The sequence below is a fragment of the Zonotrichia albicollis genome, chromosome 5 (assembly GCF_047830755.1).
Source record: "Zonotrichia albicollis isolate bZonAlb1 chromosome 5, bZonAlb1.hap1, whole genome shotgun sequence".
Classification (NCBI taxonomy): Eukaryota; Metazoa; Chordata; class Aves; order Passeriformes; family Passerellidae; genus Zonotrichia; species Zonotrichia albicollis.
In genome coordinates, this window is record NC_133823.1 from 65,960,236 (window position 1) to 65,985,449 (window position 25,214).

Genomic DNA, 25,214 nt, shown 5'->3' on the forward strand with positions numbered 1-25,214 from the left:
ACTGACAAATAACTCTTCTTTATCCTTTGCAAGAGAGACTGGATTCATTATTTTGTCAAGATTTTTCCTCATTAATGTAGGAATTGCTTAGGAGAAAAGTCTTTACAAAAAGTCTTTTCCATGTATCTGAAACTATGAAGAACCATACTTTCCAAACAGGAAAATAAATCCCTGAGATGTAGACAGGAGCTTTATCTTTGTATATTTATTACACAGCATTCATTGCAATGGCATCAGTTTAAGAAGCAACTTTTGGTTTTGCAAAAATATTTGGGTTTTTGCTGTAACATCAAGAGCCCAACCTGCTGCAGATCCTAGATGAGGTGCAGACCTGGTAGTTGTGAAAACCATATGCTAACTTACAGAGAACTGCTTTGCAGTTTATTGTATTTAGACATTGGCTGGTTTTGGGGACCCTAAAGTACTTTATTTCTACATAGGATTAACACCTAGCAAAAATTCAGATATTTCAAGATCATAGATTGTTCTGCTGTCTGTCCATTTGGCCACAGAAGGGCCATGGTGATGCACTCTCTCCACTTCCCTCATCCCATCCCATTACATGATGTTTCTCCTCTCCCTTCTCCTTCCTGCCCTGTGCTGCAGGGTTGTGATGTAGGGGGAAATGATTTTCTATGATATTCAGTAAAATCAGACGTGGGAGCCATTCAGATGTAAAGCCACACAGTGCTTAACAGGGTTATTTCTCTGTATGTAACCACAGTAAACCCAAGTGATTTGAGTGCAGCTGTCTGTGAGACTTGGACTTGCACAATAGGCCAGGTCATGAGCTAAATGAATTTTGCAGATTAAACTGATGTGTGCTCTTGAGTCAAATTATATGTAATGGGAGTTAGGTGGGCAATTTAGAGCTCTCAGGAGCAGCAGCTTTCCTGGAAAATGAATGCCATTCTGTGTGTTGTTTTAAGAGACTGCTGGAGAATGAGGGTTACCATAGCAATACAGAAAAATTTTAAACAGTTAATACCTCATGCATGGCTGAATAGAGTGGGCTGAGCAGCAGAATCTGCAATCATCATCTTGAGCACAAGTAGGTTAATTTTAAATGCATTTAGGAAATGTTTTCCTGTGTCACACTGGATACTCTGCAGAACCTCAAAGTGCTGTGCAGGGTAAGAGATCATTTGGAGCTGCAGCACTCAGGGACAGGCACATTCAAGAGGAGTGATGACAGCTGAGTACCACAACACAAGATGACTCAAACCTTGGTGAAGGACCAAGTGTGACAGTAAGAAAACTGCCAAGTGATGTTGTGTCCATTTGAAAGAGATAAGGACCTTGATTTTGACAGGCTCTTCTACAGCCAGAATCCACTGTAAACTGCGTATTATGGAAGGCTGAAAAAAATCCTTTGAGGAAACCTGCCACTTTCCCTAATGCACCAACTATGTGATTCTCACTTTTGATTTTTTTTCCCTCGATTCATGCTATATCAGCCAATTGTTGACAAAAATGGAGTGCTTTCAGAAGCTATAAAACAGCAGAGAGGTGGTTCTCCCTTCTCTGGCACACTTTTCCAGGAATTAACTTGCCGGGCTAACTGTATAGTTGATAAGTTTATGAGCTCTTATGTGTTTTAGGGGTGTTGCTTTGGTGTCTGTTTTCATTATCTAGTTGCTTAAAATCAGGGAGTCTCTTTTAAAGATCACTTTTAGATTGACTACTTTGAGCAGCTTTGCACTATCCTCAAGCTTTTGCTTCTCATTATCTGAATTTTTGGACAGTTTATGATTCTGTTGAACACTCTGGGTTTCAGAACAGGTCCATGTAGGATTTGTGACAGAAAAAATATTTCATCACTTCTAGAAAAATGCACATTTAACCTGTTTCCTATCTTTTAATAATGATTAATTCACAAGAAAATGCTTTTATTTTTCCTTTCACATGGAGAAACATGAAGATGGGATCTTGTCTAACAGGTTTGAAAGACAAAACTTTCAAAAATTTCGCTCAGTACCAAATCCAGCATCGCCTCACAGGGAACCTGGACATTTTCTGGACCGTGTTTTTTCAGCTTGGGGAAATAAAGTTGCTTAGCTGCTGAAGATAATATTTTCCCTCCATGATTAAGAACTGCCACAAGTAGCCTATATCCAGATTTCTCCTATAAGCACATCCCAGTCCTTAGGCCCAGATTTTCTTGGTGCCATGCTCAGCTGTGGAGACATTATTCTGGGCAGAGCAGACATAGGAAGCTCAAAAGCCTCACAACAAACACATTGTTCTAAAGTAAGTTTGTTATGAAACCACACTGTCATCAATGCTGACAGGGGCTATTTTGGTTTTTTTCTGAATACTGTGCAAAGTAATGAATCCAGCTATGGACTTGCAAATTTCCATTATACAGTCACCCAAGGGGCTTCTCCTTGTCCTTGCTGTGCATACAGAAATGTGCAGTCTAGCAAGTAACTTGTATGTGACTGCATATTTTATTTTTCCTCTAAACACTGTGCTGTCAAAACATATCTGGCCTGTCACACAGAGGACCCATGTGTCAAGATAAGCTAAATACCTTTGAATAGGTTCAAGATGACTAAAAATTCCATCCTATTTGAGCTTCCATCTTTTTTTTTTAATTTTTAATTTAATTGCTTGCTTTTGGTAGTGCATGATTTACAGACTTTAAGCACAAAACTTTAAGCACAGGCAGGCTCATGGTCAGCTGTTTGCTTTCACTATCTGTGGTTCTGTGGTTCTGTGTATCTGTGGCTGTGTGGCTGTGTTCATTTTCAAGCTGACATGCTCATAGACCTGGGTCTGATTGTTTTCAAGAGGAACCCAACTATTTTTATAAACCACAGCTTTTGCAGGATCATTCGTAAGAGATGATACTCTTTTCCATATGAATAATCACAATAGATTTGCTCTGTATTCTTTTGGGTGTCATCTCTGTTTAATGTCACTGTCTTTAAAGGATTTCTAGTTTTTTTAATTGTGATTTTCCTCTGAGATATTTTCATGACTGACACATTACAGAAGTTGCATTCTTCTGTGCGAGCATCTCTGTCTTGATGATCCCCTGAATAGTGGTAACACAGAGAGTGAGGAGGAAGGAAACAAGCTGTCAGCAGATGTGAAACCTTATATCTCTCAGTTCCCTGTCCTTTTTATAGCTTTGGATTGTCAGGAGAGAGGTACTACAAAATTACTACAATGAGTTACACATAGATAAAAGAGATGGGTGAAGAAAGAAATACACTTCTGTCTCCACTTCTGATTTGAACCAATAATCCCAGGGTGATTAGCTCTTGCTCCTCATCTTTAGCATTCTGAAACTCTGTCAGCTGTATTTTCTCAAATAATTAAAGAGTGATTCTAGACCCTCTAATTCACAGAGATTTAGTATAATTGGTGATATTGTCTCAGAAGATTAGGCAGCCAAAGTGCTTTGACTTTTGAAAAGAGAGAAATCCTTTGGGATATGCACTCACTACACTATTACCAGACTCCTCTTTTGTTTTGTCTTCCCACATTCCCACCAGTACACCAAGGTACATGTCAACAACAAATAACAGTACTTTCAGGTCTGACTAGCTTGCCTTGGTTCTGCTCCTATTTGTACTTTCTCCCATTGAAATACCGAGAAATACTGAAAAAGCAAGTATTAATAATCCTACAGTCAGTTCCCACAAATCCTCCCTTCCCTGCTCTGCACCCACAAGGACAGCTTGAGGACTACGCAGAGAGCAGCTGAGCTTTGCAACGTGCAGGAGATGTCCTCAGAAATTCAGTGACATACCCTGCAGAGTGCAACAGCAGGACACAGAACCGTGAGGATGGCTTTGGAAAGTGTCTGCAAACGTCTCCTGCTAAGCCAACCCAGATGCTGGGGCCCCAGGGGCAATTATTCCAGTTTATGCCGTCGTGTGGGCATGTCACACATCCCTTTTGAAAAGGGACCTTCAGCTCCCAAGTGATGTCAGTGTAATAGTAGCTTTATGAGCTCAGCCTGCTTGCTTTTGCCCAAATCTGGAAGAATCCCTGCAGATAGATGAATGATGAAACACTATTTCAGGCAAGGAAAGCAACAATATCATTGTATTGCTTCTAATGTAGGAGTTCTATTTGGAAATTGTTATCAAGTAAGGTAGCTAGGAACAGTTTTTTCTTATGTAAATCCTTATAAATCTCCTTTTTCTGAAAAGGTGCACAGCAAATGCTGCTACTTTCAAATGTACCATGTAAGAAAGTTATCTGGAAATTGCAAGTATTTTATACATCTCTGCTTGTTGTACCCCCTGAATTAAGGGAGGTCATAAAATTTTTCCTCCTGATTTATGAATCTTCCTGTGAGAACTCAAATAGCAGTTTTCCCTTCTAATATAAAATTTGGCCACATTTCTAAGGAAATGGATACCAGAAAAACCTCACTAAGAATTCAAATATTCTCTCTCTCCCAAAGCCCTACCACCATGGACAAAAAACAGGGAGAAAAGAGAGAAGAATGAAATTGCATGAAATGTCTCCAAGTGTCAAGAGGGATTGGTTAGGGGCAGGTATTTCTCATTTGTTTATTTGGTTATTTAATCCAGTGAGCACTACCACATTTGGCAGTGAAAATTCTTTCTGTGGTTGCTTCAGGGGACAGTTTAGATGCCTTTTTTTTTTTCCCTGCACAAACATAAGAGCTGCATCCAGTTAAAGCTTCAAGCAGCACAAGCTGGTAGGAGCACATAAAGAATATGAGTTAATAACCTTTGTGTTTGGATCATCTCTGATGAAGTAATTATGAATTCACCAGAATTCATAATTAACAGAATGTGGCACATGTTATAATGCATAAAAAGGAATTTATTTTCTCAGTCAAAATAAACAAATCTTGTTAAAGATGTAAGCACTTTTTGATCTTTGAACTCCCATGTTGGGAATACTATTCTCAGATGATATTTTAACACTGTGGCTTTTGCTGTAGAGCAAAATTGTAACTTTGGTATAGAATTTCCCTTTTGTTATTATGTGGGTGTGAAAGTAAACTTCCTGAATTTGGGGAGGTGAAGGAGATACCTCACAGCTCATTTTCTTTTTTAAAATACTGTGTCTGAGTAACTGAATATCCTCATGTGTTTTCTGTTAGGCTCTTCAAGTTACTGAGGGAGCTGGAGTGGGATGTGAAGTGCAGGAATTCATGCAGTTTTCCCATTATTTATATAATGAAAAAGCCAGGATCACTGAAATAAGCTAAAAAGATTGTCACTCAGACCACATGCTACTTGCTAGCAAATTGGCACTGAGCCCCAAAAGAAAAACTGTGGTCAAGAAAAGCAGAATCATGTCTCCTGTTTAATGCTACCTGAACAAAGCCTATCTTATCCATTTTCTCCTTTCTTTTTTCTGGTTCAATTTTCCAACTAAAGAATATGACAATATATCTGAATTTCTTGTCATGTCCAGCTTACAGTTTTTGAGATTTATTTTTCATGTATTTGAAAACACATATCTGGCCAGAGGTTTCCAAAATAGCCTTCTGCCTTCCCACCAAATGTAAGTTATTATACTACCCTTAGTAGATTGGAAAAGCCATAGTAATAAATATATAATTTAGTAGGGATTTTTCTGAAAGGTTTTTCCTGTGTGACCTTTTCTTAAACTCAGTTCCTCTTCTTTTCATCCCTTCTGAAAAATAAACATGAAGTGGTGAGAAAGAATTTGGTACAAAGTAGTTTAATAACATCATCATCCAGGGTACTGGCTATTTTTAAGACCTGTTATTTTGTATTTTGCTGTTCTCCATCACTTTCCTCTACAAGTCAGTTCTGGTTGTGTCTGAAAATCACACACTGGAAATCTGATCCATCTGGAAAACAAACAAAAAAGGGAAGGGGAAACTATAGAAAACGGAACAAATCCACCTTGATGTGTTTTCTATTAAGGCCCTTTTTTTGTGTCATGTGGATAACGAGGCATCTAAATTCATATTACAGAAAAATGAGATTTGTGTCCTTGTATGAATATCTACATCCCTTCTTGCCTGAAGGAAATGAGCTGCATCTTGGTACAATTGTTCCCAGCCATGCCATGGGATCACTCCCTGTTTCCAAGAGGGCTGATAAGGCTCACAGCTCTGTCCTCATTGCCTCCCCTTCTAAATAATAGCCTTGCTGCTCAGAAGTATCCCTTGCATGGAGATTTTTTTTAAAGCAAAAAGAAAACAGGTGCTGAAGAGTTTGTATTTTCCATGCCATATTGGTTTTGCTGAGCACCAGCACTAATGTCATATGCACTGGTGTATTTCCATTGCTTATATGTGAACAGGGTGTGATTCTGTAATTTGCTGTTTTATACTGTGAATCAGTTGTTTTTCAACACCATTTTTAGTGTGCAGCTCTTCCTAAAAGACTCGAGACAGACAAGTCGCTGTCTGTGGAGCTCACAATGCCAGTTACATCCTGAGTTGAGGCAGATGTTTTTGGGCTTTTTTTTTCCCCCAACAATATGGTCTCTGAGGGTTTAGGATTAGTAAGGAAAGTCAGAAGGGGGGAATAAGAGAAGATAAGGGTGGAAATGTGTTCTCTCTGGAGAACGTGTTAGGAGGCAGGACAGTTCTTCAGGTCTGGCATATTTAGGGTTTATATCATTGGGAGAGCAGCTCTCCTCTATAAATTATGATAAGGAGAACACATATCCTGCTCCTCTATCCAAGGAAGAATAGCCTGCATTTGTTTTTCTTCCATAATTATCTTTCCAAATACACATTCTCTGGCTACATAATGACTTGAAATATACCCCAACCAGTCTCCATGTTCAAACATTTCAAACTCTTCAGACTGGAATTAAGAGAACAGTAACTGAGAGAGAAACAATTCTTATTTAGATGTTAAAAAAGGATGAAACCCAAAACAAGTATGTACAAACTCCTACATGCAGAAGCCAGAGTAGTCATTATGTCCCATTGCTGGGGTGCATGGTCATGCGTTCAAGACCAGGCTCTTTGAGAGCCACCCTTTTGGGGACATTGCAAAAGAGAAGGAAGTGTTCTGGAGGCTCATTACCACAAAGCAAGGCTAAAAATGAGGCTTCTTTACTTTATTTCAATTCCTTTGCTTCTGTCAAATCCCTATATTTTATTGTGATTACACTTTTAGAAAGGATAATTTAAATTACAAGCCCACATACCTAGAACATCAGAAAGACTCTGGAAGGCAGCAAAAAATAAACTACCACATTTCAGCACATCTGAGGCTACCCATACCACCTTTTTATAAGATGCCAATTTTTTCCCCACTTGGATATGAATTTTTTAGCCATCTAAACTATTCTAGTCCTTCAGCTCTCTGGTATGAAGCAAACCCACAGGATCATGCATGGTGCTTTTAAATCACAGACAACTTGACTTGGGAGGCAGGAACACAGCACAGTGAAGAGGGCTTGTTATGATATTGTCCTCTAGGGTTATACCACTAGTTCCTGCTTTTATTTTCCAAGTCATTCTCAGGATAGTATTTTGCAATTATATAAACTTGAAGCCACAAAAGCATGCTAAGGCCAGATCCTCCAGTGAGAAAAGTTCACAAGTAATTTGACTTCTTCTCCTCCACAGTGTCTCTGAGGTAAATTGCATTGCTATTCTCTTGGATTCACAGAGGTGTGATGAGTCTTTTTTTCCCCCCCTTTTCTTTCTTTTTTTTTCCTTTTCTTTTCCTTTTTTTTTTTTTTTTTTCCCCTTACAAGATCGGGCATTCAGAAGTAAATGCTCTCCTTCTGGTTCTGTGAAGAGCTTTTACATTTCAGTGGTCATACCATTGTAATAAGTGAAACCAAGAGACCATCTGGTCCTCTATTTGATCTCTGGTAATGGCCACTACCAGATGCTCCCGAGGACAGAACCGCAATCCACAGCCGAATAACCAGACAACAAGAGAAGGGGGTTTTTAGCTCCTGTCAATTAGTGCCTCATTTATGCCTTATAAAGTGAGCATTTTTTATTTCTCCTACTTTTTGTTACTCAATGATCTCAGTCTTTAAATTGCTCAGTGTTATTTTGGTCTTGGATTCTAGAAATACTGATGGTAGAAATACATTTCTTATCATGTGTTACCTTTTTCAAGGATTAATTTCACTTTTATATTTGACAATAATCACAGAATTCTATGTTTTAGGATATAAAGGCAATATCCATTGCAGATAAGTTACCAGAAATAAAATAAATTCATTATTTGTTCCAGTGACCATCCTGTACTTCAGCTTGGACTTTGTGTTTCACCCTACTTCAGTGAGAATTTAGTTTTGTGCTCCTTAGAACAGAAACCGGAAAAAATCTCAATAGATACTAAAGCTGAATTTACAAGAAGCTCCTGTTTGAGTGGGCTTTGCTTTGATGCAGGTCAGACATAATATTGAATCCTAACTTACAATTCAGAATTATTGAGTCTAATTAGGAGCTCAGATCCCAAAGGCTTTGTTGATCTCATTTGTGTCTAACTGCATGTTTCTACAGCCTTTGCCAGAGCAAAGTGCCCCCTTCATTAGTACCTCTTGGAGGTGTTGCTGCACCAACTGCTTAATAACAATTTCCAGTTTGCAGGGTTTTGCATTAAGCACAAGCTGGGTTGATTTCAGGCTGCTATTTCTAACTAATGTGTTGTTGTTGGCAAGGCAGTGGGGTGTTCTCAGTCAGCAATGGTTTGTATATTTTATGTTGTTATTTTTAGTTTTTAATCATATCCTTTGTTTTCCCTTTCATGCCAGAATGGTGAACATTTTTATCTTGTAAGATGAAATCTGAGGCACTGATTGTCTCAGCTCTGAAAGACTGAACAAGAACTTGAGAGCTGAGTCTCTGTATTACACCCAGGTGATGGAGAGTCAGAGCTGTGCTGCCCAGCAAACCAAAGGGGTATTCCATGCCTTATGACATCATGCTTAACAATAAAAGCTGGGAGAAAGAAGGAAAGGGGGTGTCTGGAGTTATGGAATCTGTCTTCCCAAGTAACCTTTATGGGTAATGAACTTGGCTGAGCACCTGCCTCCAGCTGGAAAGTAATGAATTAATCCCTTATTTTGCTTTGATTTTATGTATAGATTTTGTTTGGCCTGCCGAACTGTCATTATCAGAACCCAGGATTTTCTTCCCCTTTGCCTATCCCATTCCTCTCCCCCATCCCACCACAGGGGAGCGAGTGATTGTGTGGGGCTTTGCTTCCTACTGGGGTTACTCCTCAACAAATACTTAAAACTCAAGTATCCTTCCCAAACAGATATTGACCTCTTGGACTACCTTTCCAAAACTGCTCAGATTCCCGAATTCCAGAGGTCTTTCAGACCATTTCTCAGATGTTTAGATCTGCTTTTCTCTACCTGTGCTGTGCTTTATAATTTTATCTTTCCATTTTGATATTCATAAAAAGATCTAAGAGTGAAAACGATGGTTTTGGTTTTTTCTTAAAAGATTATCAGATAAAGAAAGGTTCACAAACCAGATCTGCTGTCTAGCCAGAAAAGAATGATGAAGAATTAATTAATATATTGGAAGAACATGCATTAGAACATGATTTCACTTCAAAGTGCACCAAACCAGCACATTTATGACAGATTTACTTTGCAGCGTCTTCAGGGAACACAATATAAGAAACAATCTGATGCACAAATCAAGCAATAGTGCAAAAGGCATTGAAAGTTAACTGCAGCATTGTGAGGGGTCATTCTGTCCAGCCTGTAGGAAACTTATTGATATCAAACAGCTGTGAAGTGTCTTCTGCTTCATGGCAGAGTCACAATTGATTTGGCTTCATACAGAACTGTGTGTGTACATAGATTAAAAATTCATGTGCGCTCTAGAAAATCACCATCAGTCTTTTGGACAGGCTTAATGTGCAATCTGCTGCATTGGTATGGATGCAAATTTCGAAGGTTTGAGGGGCTTGTGTTGTACATGTATACATGCAGATTGGTTTCTGGATAATTAAACATGCAAATGCTGCCTCAGCTCAGTTAGAAGGTGGTGTCTAGGTGCAGTTCTTTCAAGCCCTGCATAACATGGGCATTTCAGAGTAGGTCATCTGTTAGAAATCACCCAGATTACCAAGAAATGTTGAAGAAATTAGTTGTTTTCCTTTTACTAAAGACAGTTACCATGGTTTTCAGCTCAGCTTTGTGAAAATGTATCAGCAGTTTTTACAAATCACAGCAAGTAGTAGAGGGGAGGGGAAGGAATGAGTAAAAAATAATCTTTCTAGCATGAATATTTACTGTGGCATAAAAAGACATTGATTCTGACTGTGGTTAACTTCAAGGAATCCCTTGACAATAAAAAAGCCAATGACAAATTGGCCCAGGGAAGGGATGAATGAAAGGAATAGGTTTTCAATATACACATAACCTAAAGCATGGCCTCAAGTCACCAGATGGCTCAAGGGATTAGCAATGCTGTATAGTCTTTTCACCTTCCCCTGTCCCCTCCCCTGCAAGCAACAGGTTCAAATGTTCAAGTAAGCAGCACAAGCATCCAGACAGACACAATGTAAATGATCTTTATCTACAACAGGCAGTCTAGTAAAAGTGATCACTGCCTAGTAGTGCTACCTCTGTGAGAATAATTACATGCTGGGGATGTGTGCGTGTTTCTTCACTTTCATTGGGGTGAAATTGAAATCTTCCCTTTGAAATATTTCTGTTTATTTTCATGCTCTTTCAAAAACTTGATTATGCTTATAGTAATTTTGTAAATGTTGAAAAGAAGCACCATCCAGAAAAAAAAACCAGTGCAGTTTAAAACCTGTTACAAATCTCAGAACTGTTTGCTTCAATTAGGAAAGATCAGATGTGAGCTGAAAATCTGTGAAGACACAGAAGTGATACGATTCTGATTCTTAATGTTTAATATACAGTTTTCTGTCAGAGACCTTCAGATGAGTTTTGCTTCTGGTCCTATTGTTTTCTTAGGGTGACACATGCACATATCATAGAAGTATGATCATGACCGTTAGTAAATGAAAATCCTTTAGGAAATCTTAGTAAACCACACACTACCTTAGAAAGATTCCTATTTAAGATATCAGATGAGCAATTGTGGACTAAAAGCTGTTGAGGAGTTACCTTTTCCTCTATGTTTGTAGTGTTTGCTGAGTGGAGAAATAAAGTACTTTAATCCTTGTAATGAGATCTAGAGGCTATGTTTCAACAGCATGAAAATCAATAACCAAAATCATTGAGCATATTCTACATTTAAGTTAACAGTAATGAGTGAAGTGAAAAACAAGACCAAAACAAAAACCAAACAACTGCAGAAAAAAGGTAAGGCAAAAAGCTACTGAGGTTTGTGTACCAATTAGCCCTGAATTTTGTACCATTTATTCTTGTGTGACACATCTTTATATGTGTCTAACTTGAGTTTTATGCTGTTCATCCTCTGCTAGAACTAAATTACTTTCTTTTCTTCAATAGAAGTAACAGTTCACCTTCTGCAAGAGAAATGCAGAAGAAGTAGAAAAAAACTGGTTGAACTTAATGATCTGATTTTGTGCTACAAATTTTACAAACCTCTACTTTCTCCTTTTGCTCAGTTACTTGACTTCTGATGCCTATTTTTGCAGCTAGCTGCAGTACAGGGTATGATTTATACTTCAGATTCTAAAACACTTATTTTCTTAAATGTTCAGGCAGGTTCTTTGCGTTATATCAAAGTTTATTTTGCAAATCGTGATCTTTCAGGATGATATACTGGCCCCACTGGCATCACTGGCAAGGCTGTTTTGGACTTGAAGAGAGGACAGATTGCTCTCAAGGATGCTGTTTTGGTAAGGCTGCAGCACTCCTAGGGAGCTCCTATATCCAGATTAGATCCATATTGCCTGGGATTTCCCTCTCCATGGCTTTTTTTCCTAGCACATGCTAATGGTACCTCTCAGACACCAGTATCTATTCATCAGCTGTGCTATTTGGGCACACCAGTACAGGTAAAGGACAAGGTTTGAGCTGCAGATCCTTACTGACTCTTTTAAGTCACACTATAATATAACATAATTCAATCTGTGGCTTAGGGCAATTCACTGCCCTCCTTCCTTTCCACCAAGGATGTAAGTGGTGAGATTGCCGATTATGGGGCAGACAGATATTAGTTTGGGATGGGCACAGACTGGCAAATCTCCAAAACTGTGGGAGCCTCTAAAAGCCCCTCCCTACTTAAGCACCACACATATTCTCTAGAGTTAAGGTCCTTCTCTTTTCTTGTACTATATAGTAACATGGGGAACAAGGAAGAGGACCTCTCTCTCCTTTGCTCCTTTATATTCAGGCTGTCCCATTTATATTAAACAAAACCACAGAAGACAAGGATGCTCCACTTGAACAACAGTCCCTGACTATGCTAGGACCTTTCAGTAAATAATTGCTTTGTGCATAAAGAAATCATTAGATTAAAAGTCTTCATGGAAGAGGAGTTCAAAACAATGTGACAGCCATCACTGAGCAAGTTCAATACTGAATAAGCAATTTTTTTGCTCAGATTCTCTTTACTTATATGGTCTTGCCATTATCAGGATAACTAATGAACCTAGAAGAAAAGCACCAGGAAAATAAATAACATAATGTAAGCTAATCTTGAATACAGCTTGGCTTTTGGAAGCAGGAATGTCAGACTGAGCTGAATGTTCAACAAGGTCTGCACAGCAAATCATCAAGCACAACAGAAGTTCACAGCAATTCACCTGAGAATAGGGGTTCACATCTCAATAATACTCTTTTGAGACTCTTTTTCAGGTTTTTCCCATTTTGTCTTTAGCTCCTTTTCTGCTATTTAATACTTTAATAGTAGCAGAATATCTTGTTTTTTCGTTTAGAAATTTGCTTTGTAATCTTCCTTGGAACTTGCTGGATTTTTTCTCTATTATATATCCAGTAGGGTATTGTGATACCATCATACCACTTACAGCATAAAGTTCAGTACACCTGCAAACTCAATAGTTTTACACTGCAATTACTGTGAGGTATTTGGCAGACATATGAGCCTGCATTTCTTATTTGGGAAAAACTTCTAGAAGTTCATGAGTTAATCAGCAGAGACAAATCATGCTGACATTGAATGCATAAAGTTTGTTTTGTGTTTATGTATTGCTTCATAAAACTTGATCACACACTGGTACACTGAGAGTGGTCAGCTTTCAGCATCTCCTGCCTCCCCTGGTTATCATTGGCTTCTGACTCTCTGAAATACATGCATCATCCTATATCAGCTAAAGTTTCAATTCATGTAAAAAGGGGGGGTTGATCTGTTGGTCCTCAATCATTTTAGCCTAGTATGTTGGTTTCTGTGAAGTATCTTCTGTATAAAGTAATGCTCAGTTTGAAAGTTGCAGAACTGGTACCTAAACAGAAATTTACTGTAGTCACGGTATTTCTACGTGAACTGTTTATTGATGTGCAGAATGTACAGCTATGGACTCTAATAATGGACAATAAAATGTAAGACATAAATGCTTTTTGGTAAAATACACTTTTTAGTCCTTCTCTGAGTGCTGTCAGTATTGTTTAAAAATATTTGAAGCTCAAAATTTGTTTTAGAGGAAAAACTTCTTAAAAATGTAACTGAAAGACTGTAAAGTTTGGCCCTCCAAGTTCAGTGCCAATATCGCCTGTGCTAGACTTATTTTGAAAGTGGGGAGTTTTGGACAATTTTGCAGTCGTTCTCAGATTACAATGAAATGCAAACCAGACTCCAGAAATGTGCACGTTATTGTTAGCCTGTGTCAGCTCCAGCCTCATAAAGTAAATTCGAAACTGCAACTTTGCAGCAGGAAAGCTCTCAGAGCGCTCGCTGCTCAGGGCCATGCGAGCTGGGACGGAGGTGGGAGGAACCCTCTTTTCAGAGGCGGGCACAGGCCATGCAAACAGATGTGGCTGGGCTGAATGGTGGCATTGTTCCCTGCCTTCCCGGGCTCCCTCCCTCCCTCCCTCCCTCCCAGCAGGGACCCGGCACAAGTCCCGCTCCCAAGACCAGAGCTTAAACTCTGCCTGTTACAACTCAAGGAGTGCTCCAAAGTTTTGAGTCTGTCAAACACCACACTCGCTCACCTCCCCAGAGTCATTCCAGAGGCATTCCTGAGCAGTTTATAGGAGGGGTTTTTTCCCCAACAATGTGGCAGAATTAATTTTAAACAGACGCTTTCAAAGTTTATCCAGTGGGACTTTTACATTTCGTAATTCATTGTAGTTTAGTTTTGAAAGTTGTCTGTGACATGTGATGAACATATAAACAGTATCTTTAATATATACATCTATATTTGATGCTGTTCAATAGCTTTACATTAAGTACATTCCAACAAGGAAGACTCAGGAGATACTACAAACAAATTTTATGCACTTGCATATATTAAAGTAAAATCTTCTAAACTAAACTTCTGAGCTGATTGTAGGGACACAATTCAACAGTGTTGATAGAAGTTCATCTTTTAACCACCATTCCACTGCTGAGTTTCTGTATGCATGTTCATGGACTTATTTCACTGGGAGCTGGTACTGAGGAATTCTTGTAAAGGTCACATATATGAGCATTTGGAAGCTTGCCCAAGTTGCTTTAAGTAACCTCAGGGACAGAGAGTTGTGTGGTTTCTGAGGCCTTTGTAGGGAAGAAGCAGAAACGGTAACTTAATTCTAGTTTAAGGGTTTAACTAGACTTTGTTTCATGGAGATAAAACAGCACAGTTGTCCCCAGTTTTGTTCAGAAACTGAAGCTATTAATGAAATAAATGAAACATATAAACTGAAGTTATTCACGAAATATTTAAGTTCAGTGACTTGTTATTCATTAAATACACACTGTTGCATTCTGCTGCACAGGCGTGGTGGTTTTTCCTCCCCCCTTGTAGTGATAAAAGTTTGTAATCCGTGTATTTCAGATTTGTAAATTCTATCATTGTGCCAGCTATGTGCGTGAAGGTCATGAATGCATTTGATAGGCATTCATTCATTTCTGTGAAATGAAGCATGCCAAACATCACCAGAACAGAAAATGAGAAAGTAAAACAGAAGAAAGAAGGTAAAGGAATGAATGTTTTGTAAGTGCCAGTTTGCATTTCTTTCATAGTCAGAAATTAGGTGTAATTCCTCTGTAACAGCTCAAAGGGCACACATAGTCATAGGCCTAGTTAATTTTCTGACCCCAGAGTAATTTTTTTGTATTAGCAGCAGCTTGAGGGAGTAAAATGAACCCAGCAGCATTCTTTAAACAGTATTTCAGGGTCACCCTGCCAGCGCTCAATTTGCAGTTCTGCTGTAAATCTGCCACCATGGGCAATGTACAGGAGCGTGCTCAATCCCTTTTTTGGCGGGGATAGGACTCGCTTGTTTATTTTTTGGCACACTATTAAAGTCTAGTTTGTTGTGGCTATTTTTTCTTTCAGTACTATGATTTTGTCTCAAAAATAGTGATAGGGAGTAAATAAGGTGGCCTGATTTAATTTCTTGTTCTGCCACACACGCTGACTTTGTGTCCTGCGTTGTTAATAGATCTAATAGGATTTTGGCATGAAACCAAGGAAGGGGAGGGAGGAAGGGATGAGCTGCAGAGAGTGCTGGTGCCTTTCTCAACCCAAAAGCGGTGTCAGGCCTATCAGCCTTCTCTTTAGTCCTCCCTGACAGAGCTAGAGGCGTTTCTCTATACATGAGTGTGTCTCATGCATTCATGAGGCTTTTTGACACCACAGCCTCTTTTGTTATGAGATAGATCAGAGCTCTGCCCTTCTCCCAGCTGCCATATGGTGTGCTGGAAAGGGGCTTTCAAAGGGAGGGCAGGGCCCAGGAGCTGAGGCAGGGAGAAGAAAGCGATCGAACAGCAGCAGATGAGATTGATTTATTTTCACAGGGAAGGAGGCAAGTTACTATGGCTGGTGGAGAGAGAGGGGAGGGGGGAGTGCCTTGGAATAGAAAGCTGTCTCCAGAGGAGGCGAGCAGGCTGTTGGGATGACAGCCATGTTGTGCTTGTACTCCAGGCACAGAGCTTGAAAATAAGCATACGCATTTTTGTTATCTTGGTAATGCTGGCTGAGAAAAGCTGAGAAAATCTTGCAGCCCCTCCTGTGCCTCAGCACAGGATCTCAGCTGCCTCAGCCCGGCTCAGATTTTGCATTTCTCTGAGAGTGAAATCTCTCTGCCCTGCCATGTGTGTGGAACTGTCAAACTTTAGTCTGACAATGTTAGAATATTCCAAAAATATTTTTCTTCACAATGGTGTTTGGAAAAGGACTGTTTGAAGGAAAACACCAGATGATAAATTCTTCTCTCTGTTCAGTGAGTGCAAATGCACTAAAATCAACTGAGTTTTTCAGACTTATAAGTCATTACCTTGTTTTACCAAGGTGACTTCCTCCATTAAAGAAGAGTAATTAACTGACTCAAATTTACTATGTGCTATTTTTCCCGTCTTTTACTTCATTCAGCTTCAAAAGGAAGTCTGTTTCACACCTGCCTGCAACCACTCTGACTTCCAGATTTTGTGACCAAATATATCAGCTTAAAAATGAAAAAATTTATATGTGTGTATCTTACCCTAAAAAATTTCTTATTGAGATTTCTTAAATATTGTGGCAAATTGGACTTTGATCTTAATGTCCTTACAGATCAGAAAAATACATATAAGGACACAGTTCTCAAAACTGAGGAAAAATTCTGATAAAACTGATTGGAATTGCAGTTTTTATTCCCAGAAGAATTATTACATCTGTGTAATTATTTTAATATTCCTGTGGGACTGAACTAAATTATGCAGAATGCACAGGAAGGGAATCAACTACATTAACTGGAAATTTTGAAATATTTTGTTCTAAATACATTTAAGGTAACTTTGTGTCTCCTGAACTGCTTCATGAGAGCTATGGAAATTACATTTCAAGGGACATGTGAGAGGAGATCAAAGATTGAGACCATTTCCACAGGAAGGGAGGATGCATGGACAGAAGAGGCAATGAGAGGGATGTGGTACAAGTATAAAAAATCATGCTTGGCACAGTAGCTAGGGAGCTATTATTCACTATTGCTCAAGTAAGTGACTGGAAGACACCAAACACCAATTTAAAAAAAAAATTTTGAAATGAATCAAGTAAATTCTTTCATCTCACGATGCATGATTAAATTGAAGTGTTCATTGCTACTGTAAATTCTGAAGGTCAAGGGTTTAAACAGATTCATTTGAAGAAGAATAAAGTTGATATTACAGTACCTTAGATGCAAAGTGTAGCTCAGGAAGTCCTAGAAATGGCGCATTTTGGGGAACTGGGACAACACGTCACAAGAGGCAATTAATTCCTCATTTTCTTGTATTGTTTTACCTCTTCTACTGACCACTGCAAATGCCCAAATGTATATGAAATTAACATTTTATCTGACCCAGTATAATTTTTCTGTTGTTCTTATAAAACATTTATCGATTCCAGTAAGCTGGGCTCTCTTGTTACTCTGTTTATCCAGTTGGGTGCCATTCATAGGTTTGCATAGTTCTGCAGTTCACTTTTAAGGTTTAACTGGAGGGAAGATATTGAAGCATTTGGGAGGTATATCAGACAAGGAAAGCTCTCTCAAAGGGGAATACTCCAGTCCATATCCCATGAGACAATAAGGGAAGCTCAAGTGGCTCCTGAAAGCTACTCTAAGCAAAATACTACTTTTCTAAAAAATGAACTACTTGACTTGGATTTGCCATAAGAATATGCTTAAAACTGAAAAAATTGTTTTTAATTAAAAAAAAATGTATTACAGATTTTGTTACAGGTAAATATTTTATACAAAAGTTGCTATTTCCATTTCCCAAACTGTGCTGCTGAAGTTCATTTACTGACCATTGCAGATGGCAACAGAACTGTTGGGACAGATTACACAAGTCCACTGAAACGCTGAATACCTGGTGTAGAGAAACAGGATTGTCCTTTCACACCATTCCCTGGCCAGAGGAGGTGGAGAAATGCCAGTCTGAATTGCATTGGCTTGGATTCAGCAATCCCTTTGAGTGAGAGTCAGCAGAGCTTGTTTTAAGTTACTGTTGGTGCTACACACAGCCCTCATGGAGAACATGTGCAAGGGATCACGTTCTCCTTTTATGCACACGTCAGCCCTCGAGAAAAGTAGAATGAGATGAATAAAACCACTTCACCAAGATTATTTCTGAGAATTTCTAAATGAGTCATCCAAGTGCCATGTCTTTCATAATTTAAATTATCTGTATAATTGTGTATTTCCTTCTGCAAATGAAAACATATGCAAATGAATGAAGGAAAGGAAAATAATGTTTTTGTGAGCAAGTGGTGGTCACAAAAGAATTATTGTGTTACTTGTTGTTGCAGTTTTTTTCTGTCAAGTGAAAAGACACTGCCATTGCTAATCATCTTAAAAAATACTGCTGCTTTTTGAAAAATGAAAAGCAGCATTTGAGCTAAATTCTAACTCTGCATGGTAAATCAGTGTTAGTCACAAACATATTTATTCAGTATTCATCTTCTCTAGCTAATTTTACAGTAGGAAAAGAAAGATAATTTTATACAAAAGAACAGAGAGTAATTTTTTTTCTTCTTTTATCACTACTATTGTCATTGTTTTGATTAATATTTTCACATAAGAAATGAAGAAATGCTCTGCTGGGAGGCCTGGCTTCCAGGAGTGCTATAGAGAAGGACATGTGAGCCTTTGTACTTTCAGAAGTTCAATCCCCTCAGTCCCCTCAGTTCCTGGACTTCCAGAATTTGGTTTAGGACTAGGCAGACATTGCACCTCTTTTTAATCTATTTGATAATCTTTTGACCATGAATTTAATAACTTAACCTGCTAATACCTCTAGAGACAGGAAATTGAAAATATAAATAACTAATGAGAAAGAGTACATTCTTATTATGTTTAAATCAATGTTTTACAATGCAAAGGAAATTGTTTATTAAAACACACCATTTAATATGTTTTATGGGATTAAAGGACTTGACCAAATAGCTCTTGTTTTCCACATAAGATTTAAACCAACTAGCTTAATTTGTGATATTCAAAGAGACAATAAGTTTTAAGATACAACGTATATAGCTATGAGTTTAATTGTCTCAAGAATGCCAAGTAAAATAAAACCAACCAAAACTGAGGTGTTCATAAGTTTAATGGAAGAGAGTTGAAGTACTTAACACCTTGCCATATTCTAAGTAAACTGCTTATGCACTATCATATGGTCATGAAAGAAGTGAAATGTTCTTAACAAAGTCATGCAAATTATTGAAGTTTGATTTTCATAAGGACTCAGTCTCAAGTATAGATTAGAAGGATGAATACAACTTGCAATTCCTTTAGACAGATGTCTTTGTTTCATAAAATTAGTCTGTATGTATTATATTTGAGCTACCTGGTAAAACTTCCTTATTCTTATAGACAGAGAAGGAGCTAGAATCTTGGTGCTTCAAGAGTAGGTAAAGCATGTTAATCCATGAAATGTTTCAGCAGCCTCATGATATTCCCAGTGTGCCTTGCTTGTGAAACTGTATTGCAAAGCCACAGTAATTGTATTGCATGGGGGTAGTTTTGCTCAGTTTTTAAAAAAAGGATGCTAAAGCATCTAAGATATCTTGCTTCAGGTACCACAGCAACAGAGAATCCTAAGGCTGTGTGATCCAGACAAAAATTTATCCATAAGGATATGACATTTATCTTGATTTTCACTGAATTCAGAGTTTTAGAAAATCATTTGACAGGACATTAGACAAGCATTGCTCTACTCAGGCATCTTAGTGCAGAATTCTGAGTAGCACAGAAGTGTCAAACCACATTTGATTTCAGCTGCTGTTACTCATGTATGGTTTTGACAATGAAGGCATTATTATATCAGATTTATTCAAGTACCCTAATTAGGCATCTCTTCACTTTACAAAATCGATGTCCTGTCAACAACAGCAATGACAGCAAGAAGGATGGGATATCTGTAGAAAGAGATGTATATTTTATATTAATCAGAATGTGATATACTTAGAGCCTGTGGTACATATTGTTTTGAATTATTTCAGAGAAGTTAACTCAGAGCACAAATTTAATCTTGAGAGCCTTGCAGCCTCCAGGTAGGTCATTGCTACAGTTTGGAACTGGAATTGCTCTTGAGACTTGCCTGGCATAAGAGGATTTTGGGAGAAAGGTTTCTCACTGATGATACTCAGAGAAAACAACTGCTCAGAAAGGATTAGGCAGCTTCTGTTTTATCAGACAAACCTTTAAAAGCTATGGATGACAATACTGAAAACTTGCATTTGGGAATGCATACACAACAAAGTTGCAAGTCCTTTTCTACATTCAATGAAAGATTTTTTTTCGAACACTTAATGTATCACCTATTGCTACAAGTCTTTCTCATTTTAGCAGCATCAATTCAGCAAGACTGAAGTAAATAGCTCAGATACTGCATGGCTAAATTAATGCAGCAGTTTCCTGGGTGAACAGTATCCCACAACTTGACACTAGCTAATCCTATGCTTTTGAGGGAAACTTTTTTTCATTTTCTACCCAAAATTACCAAGAGCAAGATGAATCCAGCATACAGGTATGGCAGACTATGCCTTAGCTAGCATTTCTGTTTCTATTCAGCCTTTACAGGCATAATTTCTGTTAAGAAATTATGCCTGTAAAGGCTGAGTAGAACTCTGCTCTCCAATTAAAATAAATTTAATTTAAATCTAAATTTAAATTTAATTTAATTTTAAATATTATAATTTTTAAAAACAATAAATAGATCAGTAGAATACAAGCAGAATGTTTAAAAGAATCTTAGGAATTCTTTCAGTCTATGTGGGAAATAAAACATTTTTATGCAATAATTCTTATTCCTGAGTTAAAGGCATTACCAAAACTGAGTAATATAGATTATCTTTGGTACTCATGCAGAAGAAATCATGGTGAAAATTGTTTAACATTCAGTCATTCATAAAAATATTTTTTTTTTTTTTAAGACTATACAGATCCAGCCAATTCCTTTCACTGGAAACTCCTGGGTTCTCAGCAGCTTTTGTTGAAAGCAGCCTCTTAAATGACTTTACTGACTTAAGTTACAGAAATTTTGCTAGATACAGACTTTTACAAGCATTGTAGTGTAGCAGTTAATTAAAAGAAAAAAAGGACAGTATGTGTGTTCTTACATCTGAAAGTGTCCAATGCTTTTACACACAAAATATCTTCAAAGAAAATGATACTGGTTTTGTCCATGGCATTGCACATGCTGAGATATGTGGTATCCTGAACTGTGTGGGAAGGAAAAAAATACGGAAAGACTACCTTTCATGCTTAATGCCCAATAAATGTTAGTGCATTAAATAATTACTTTGTGTCCAGCTTCATTACTCAGTCTGCTCACTGCATCATATTTCATTGATTTCTGATAAGCTGGAAGTGTACTTTGGTTTGGTATCAAGGTTTAAACAAACTTTCTGCCAGATGTTTTCTGCTGCATGCTGGAAAAAGCACCCAACCTTGAACATGAGTCTTGTCATATTGTACCCAAGTTGAGCACAGGTCAGTCTGGCATACATTTCTACAGCCCTGAAAGATGCTTTAGGTAATTCCTTAAACAAAACCAAACATAAGCAGAGGTCATATTTCACATATAGCTGTAAAAACAAGTCCCCATTTCATTACCTAGTACAGTGCAGTAAGCACATTCAGCCTCTGAACAGAAACACATTTCTTCTTGTATTTCAACTCTACAACACATTGAAGAATCCCTGTGGCCAATTAAAGTAAGATGAAAAAAATCCCCTCTAATGAGAAGCAGGATATTATTCTGTTCATCTCCTTTATGGTGTCACATGCCTTCTGATGCTAGGGCTAGATCATATAGTTCTTTGGTCACATAATAAGTAAGTAAACACTTACTCCTCTGAATCTCCCCTCTTCCTGTCCCTGCTCCTTCCTCTCTGACCCTCAGAGGACCTGTATAAAGAGCAAAAGAAAGGGGGAAAAACTCGACTTACATGTGCTAGGATTTAGCTTCTGGCAAGAGACATTATAAGGAATTCATTTCCTGGCGCATAATTTACATGTCCAGTCCTCCCTCCCACTCCTTTTCTTTCTCCCACCCTTCCCCCCTGTTCCCCCTTCAAGCTGTCTTCTCACTCTGCAGTGCTTGCTGCAACTTCCTGCCTGCTCTGTGTTTGCTTTCTATTTTCATATCCATGGGAAAGGAATCTGCCTTAGCACAAGGGTGCTATCCTGCTCGTGCCCATGCTGGTTGTCACTGCCACTTTTAGCTTAGGCCACAGGTATTTCAACTCCATTAAGTGATGGTGAAACTATCCAGCAAATGACAGTCATTAAATTTTAGCCGAGTCAACTGGAGAAATTTCCTCTTTGAGGTTTTAACTTCCTGCTTGCAAGCTCCAGACAAAAAAAAAAAAAAAATAATTAAATTTTAAATATTTAATCTAAATCCTGGTTTAGGGTTTTATTTTTGGGGAAAAGAGTTAAGTCCCCCTTGCTCATTAAAGGGCTCTCGGTTGTGTATCTTTGATGCTGCTTTGGGCAGCTCTGCTACTTTGATCCTCTTAGAAATAGGCTCATTACAACATCCACCTCACAGAGTAACACTTCAAAGCTCTGCAAAGGACAAAGGGAGGAATTTAGAAACAGAGCCAAGTGGCTCTCAAGTATCTTGCCTAAATTAACTTTGTATTAAGTGTTACTGGCCCAGCTCTAATTTTGAGAGGAGGAAACAAAGCAGTAACTCTACGTGCTTCCTTCACGCATTTTATATCAAACTAACAAATATGCTTGAAATCTTCTAGGACTCTCTGACACAGCATCTGCTAAACAAGCAGATACCATAGCTGTTGTATCAAAGTTAGCAGTTGCTCTGAAGATGTAAAAAGGCAGGTTGACATTGTCAACTGACTTGATTTATATTGTTCAGAATGATGGAGCAAATATTAATCAGCCATAATAAAGGAGATTACCAGAGGAAACAGGCAGTTCTCAAAATCATTATCTCCAGAACCAGCAGTAACCACATTCATCTTCAACATTTCCAGATCTATCCTTGCTGTAATGATTAGCATTATGGGTCTTTCTCCAGCCTAAATTTATTACTTCTGACATGTTTGACTCAGTACTTGAGTCAGGAAGTCATTACTGTTCCAATATACTACTTTCACTATGTGCTTTCTGCACAAACTGTAGTGCAGTGCTGTTAACACAAGCTTTTCAAGCAGCCTTGTCCCAGTGAAGGTACCATGGCAATTAGAGAGCTCAGCCATACCCTTTGTGTCACAGTCAGGCTGCCTAGCAGGAGTGGGCAAATCAGCCTGGCCCTAGTGGGTCTGTGAGCTTGGACTCCCATCTTATATTGCCATAATCCCTGCTGTGAGAAGGGTTTTTACTTTTGAATTATCAGGTGACGCTGGTTTGGGTGGTAAGAATTCCTAACATAAACCGTTTGCATAACATGCTGTAAGTCAAATGCAAAAAACCCCCTCTATTTGAAAATGTCTATGCTGGTCTCTCTCAAAGACAGCAGAAAGACTTTCAGTTGAAAGTTATGGTTTTATTATTTATTCTATTTATTCTGCCTTTTGAATCCTTTACCAGGAGGTTTTTCTCAACAAATCAGAGTTCCATTTTCTGAGATCCCACTAAAATAATCTAATCCTGTCAATATTTGCTATGCTTGAGATATTATTTAGAAAATTCTCCTTTAACTGACAGGTGTTTTACAGTACTGAGTGTTACAATGCAAGCTGTGCTTCTGCTTTGAAAGTCTAGTAAGAGTGTAATAAACAGAAAAAAAAATGACCAGGAAGTCTTCACCTCTTAGGCTGCAGGATGGAGGGTGCAGATGGCTGCCATTTATCAAGGTTAATCCATGTTCATTATATACTTTATTGCTCCAGAAGAACTGTCATGGTACCTTGCTCACACATATTTCTACTCTATCTTCCTAGCAATCCTTAAAATGTACTTCTGTGTCTCCCTGAACCATTAATTTTCTTCTTGCAAAGACTTATCAGTGAATATAAAAAATGAACTATGATTTTTTTATAGGGAAAAAAAAGAGATAGTGCTTTATAAACTTTCTATAATATACACAATTTCTTTGAAAACAAAGAAAATCAGATTTTATACACAATTGGTCTGCCCACATGCAATCCTTTGTGAGGTATGAATTCAGTGCTAATATAATTTCAAACTCCTTGTCTTGATTCAACAGGACTCCTAGGAGTCTTCTGGGAAAACAGAGAAAGAAAACACGATTTGAATCTCTAACATGAGATTAGGTAGAATATTTGAGGATCAACAATGAAGCTGGTAATTGACTTATTAATTCCACTTAATGAGGAATCTACTTCCCAGCCACTCCAGCCCATACCAGCCTACCCTAACGAATGATATGGTGGCCGCCTGCTTCAATTTTGTGAACGATTTGTTCTCTGCTGTTAAATTGTTAAATTGGAGATCAAGTATCACTTTCATTTCCCTGCCAGTATGTCCTGGAGGTGGAGCATTCTCCTGGAAATTACTGTGGGCTAGATAGCTGCTGCTGTTTTGGAAGCCAGAGAGTTACATGCTGTCCTGGACGTGGAGCCTCAGCACAATAATTTATTCTTCTTTATTTTTCTCTTCAGGGTAAGCCACGTTAAAGTTGGCCTAATTTCTGATTAATCAAAGCCTTCCACCCAGAAGGCCACTTAACTTTTGCACTTCAGTGACAAGTCTGGAGAATCCACTTGGCATAGGCAGAGCCCATGCTTGAGGTTAGGATTGTAAAGAGTGCAGAACACCTGCAGTGTGACTTATGTCTTCATATAAGAGTAATTTACCACCTTGTATGCTGGGTAAAGAAGAAATCCTAGATTTGTCCATGTCAGGTTTGCTTTGAAGGTTGATACTTGGAACATCAGGCACCTGTATAAAGAGACTGATGTTTTGCAATATAGCAGATATGTGTGCTGCATGCTGCATGAACTCTGGGATCAAATCTTCCCTTCAGGAAGTGGTCTTTAGGTAGAGCAGCACTTCATTGTTTCCAGTGAACCTGATCTCTGATGTGATTTCCCAAAGTAAAGATCAGCTTTTAATGCAGTTTCCTAAAATTTTCCCACTTTCATTCTCTCACTAGCCTCAGAGCTTTTGGGCACAGTCAGCAAATCTCAACAGCAATATTTTCTCCACCAGCATATCAGTGACAGAGCCAAACAGTGACAAATAGAGTCCTTTTATAAATGCAGTTATTCCTCAGTATTTCATTCACATTTCTGTTGGCATGGGGATGC

General features: G+C 38.3%; 1 long non-coding RNA gene across 2 annotated transcripts; it reads right to left on the reverse strand.

Moving 5' to 3' along the window:
- Nucleotides 1-5,358: 5,358 nt before the first annotated feature.
- LOC141729049 (uncharacterized) lies at nt 5,359-22,007 on the reverse strand. Of its 2 annotated transcripts, none has more exons than XR_012580296.1 (3): nt 21,924-22,007; nt 17,168-17,291; nt 5,359-5,815 (listed from the first exon to the last, which is right to left on the reverse strand). It is a non-coding gene; the product is annotated as an uncharacterized LOC141729049 (long non-coding RNA). The 2 variants fall into 2 exon arrangements; XR_012580295.1 differs by lacking the exon at nt 21,924-22,007 and adding an exon at nt 21,826-21,911.
- Between the last annotated feature and the right edge of the window lie 3,207 nt (nt 22,008-25,214).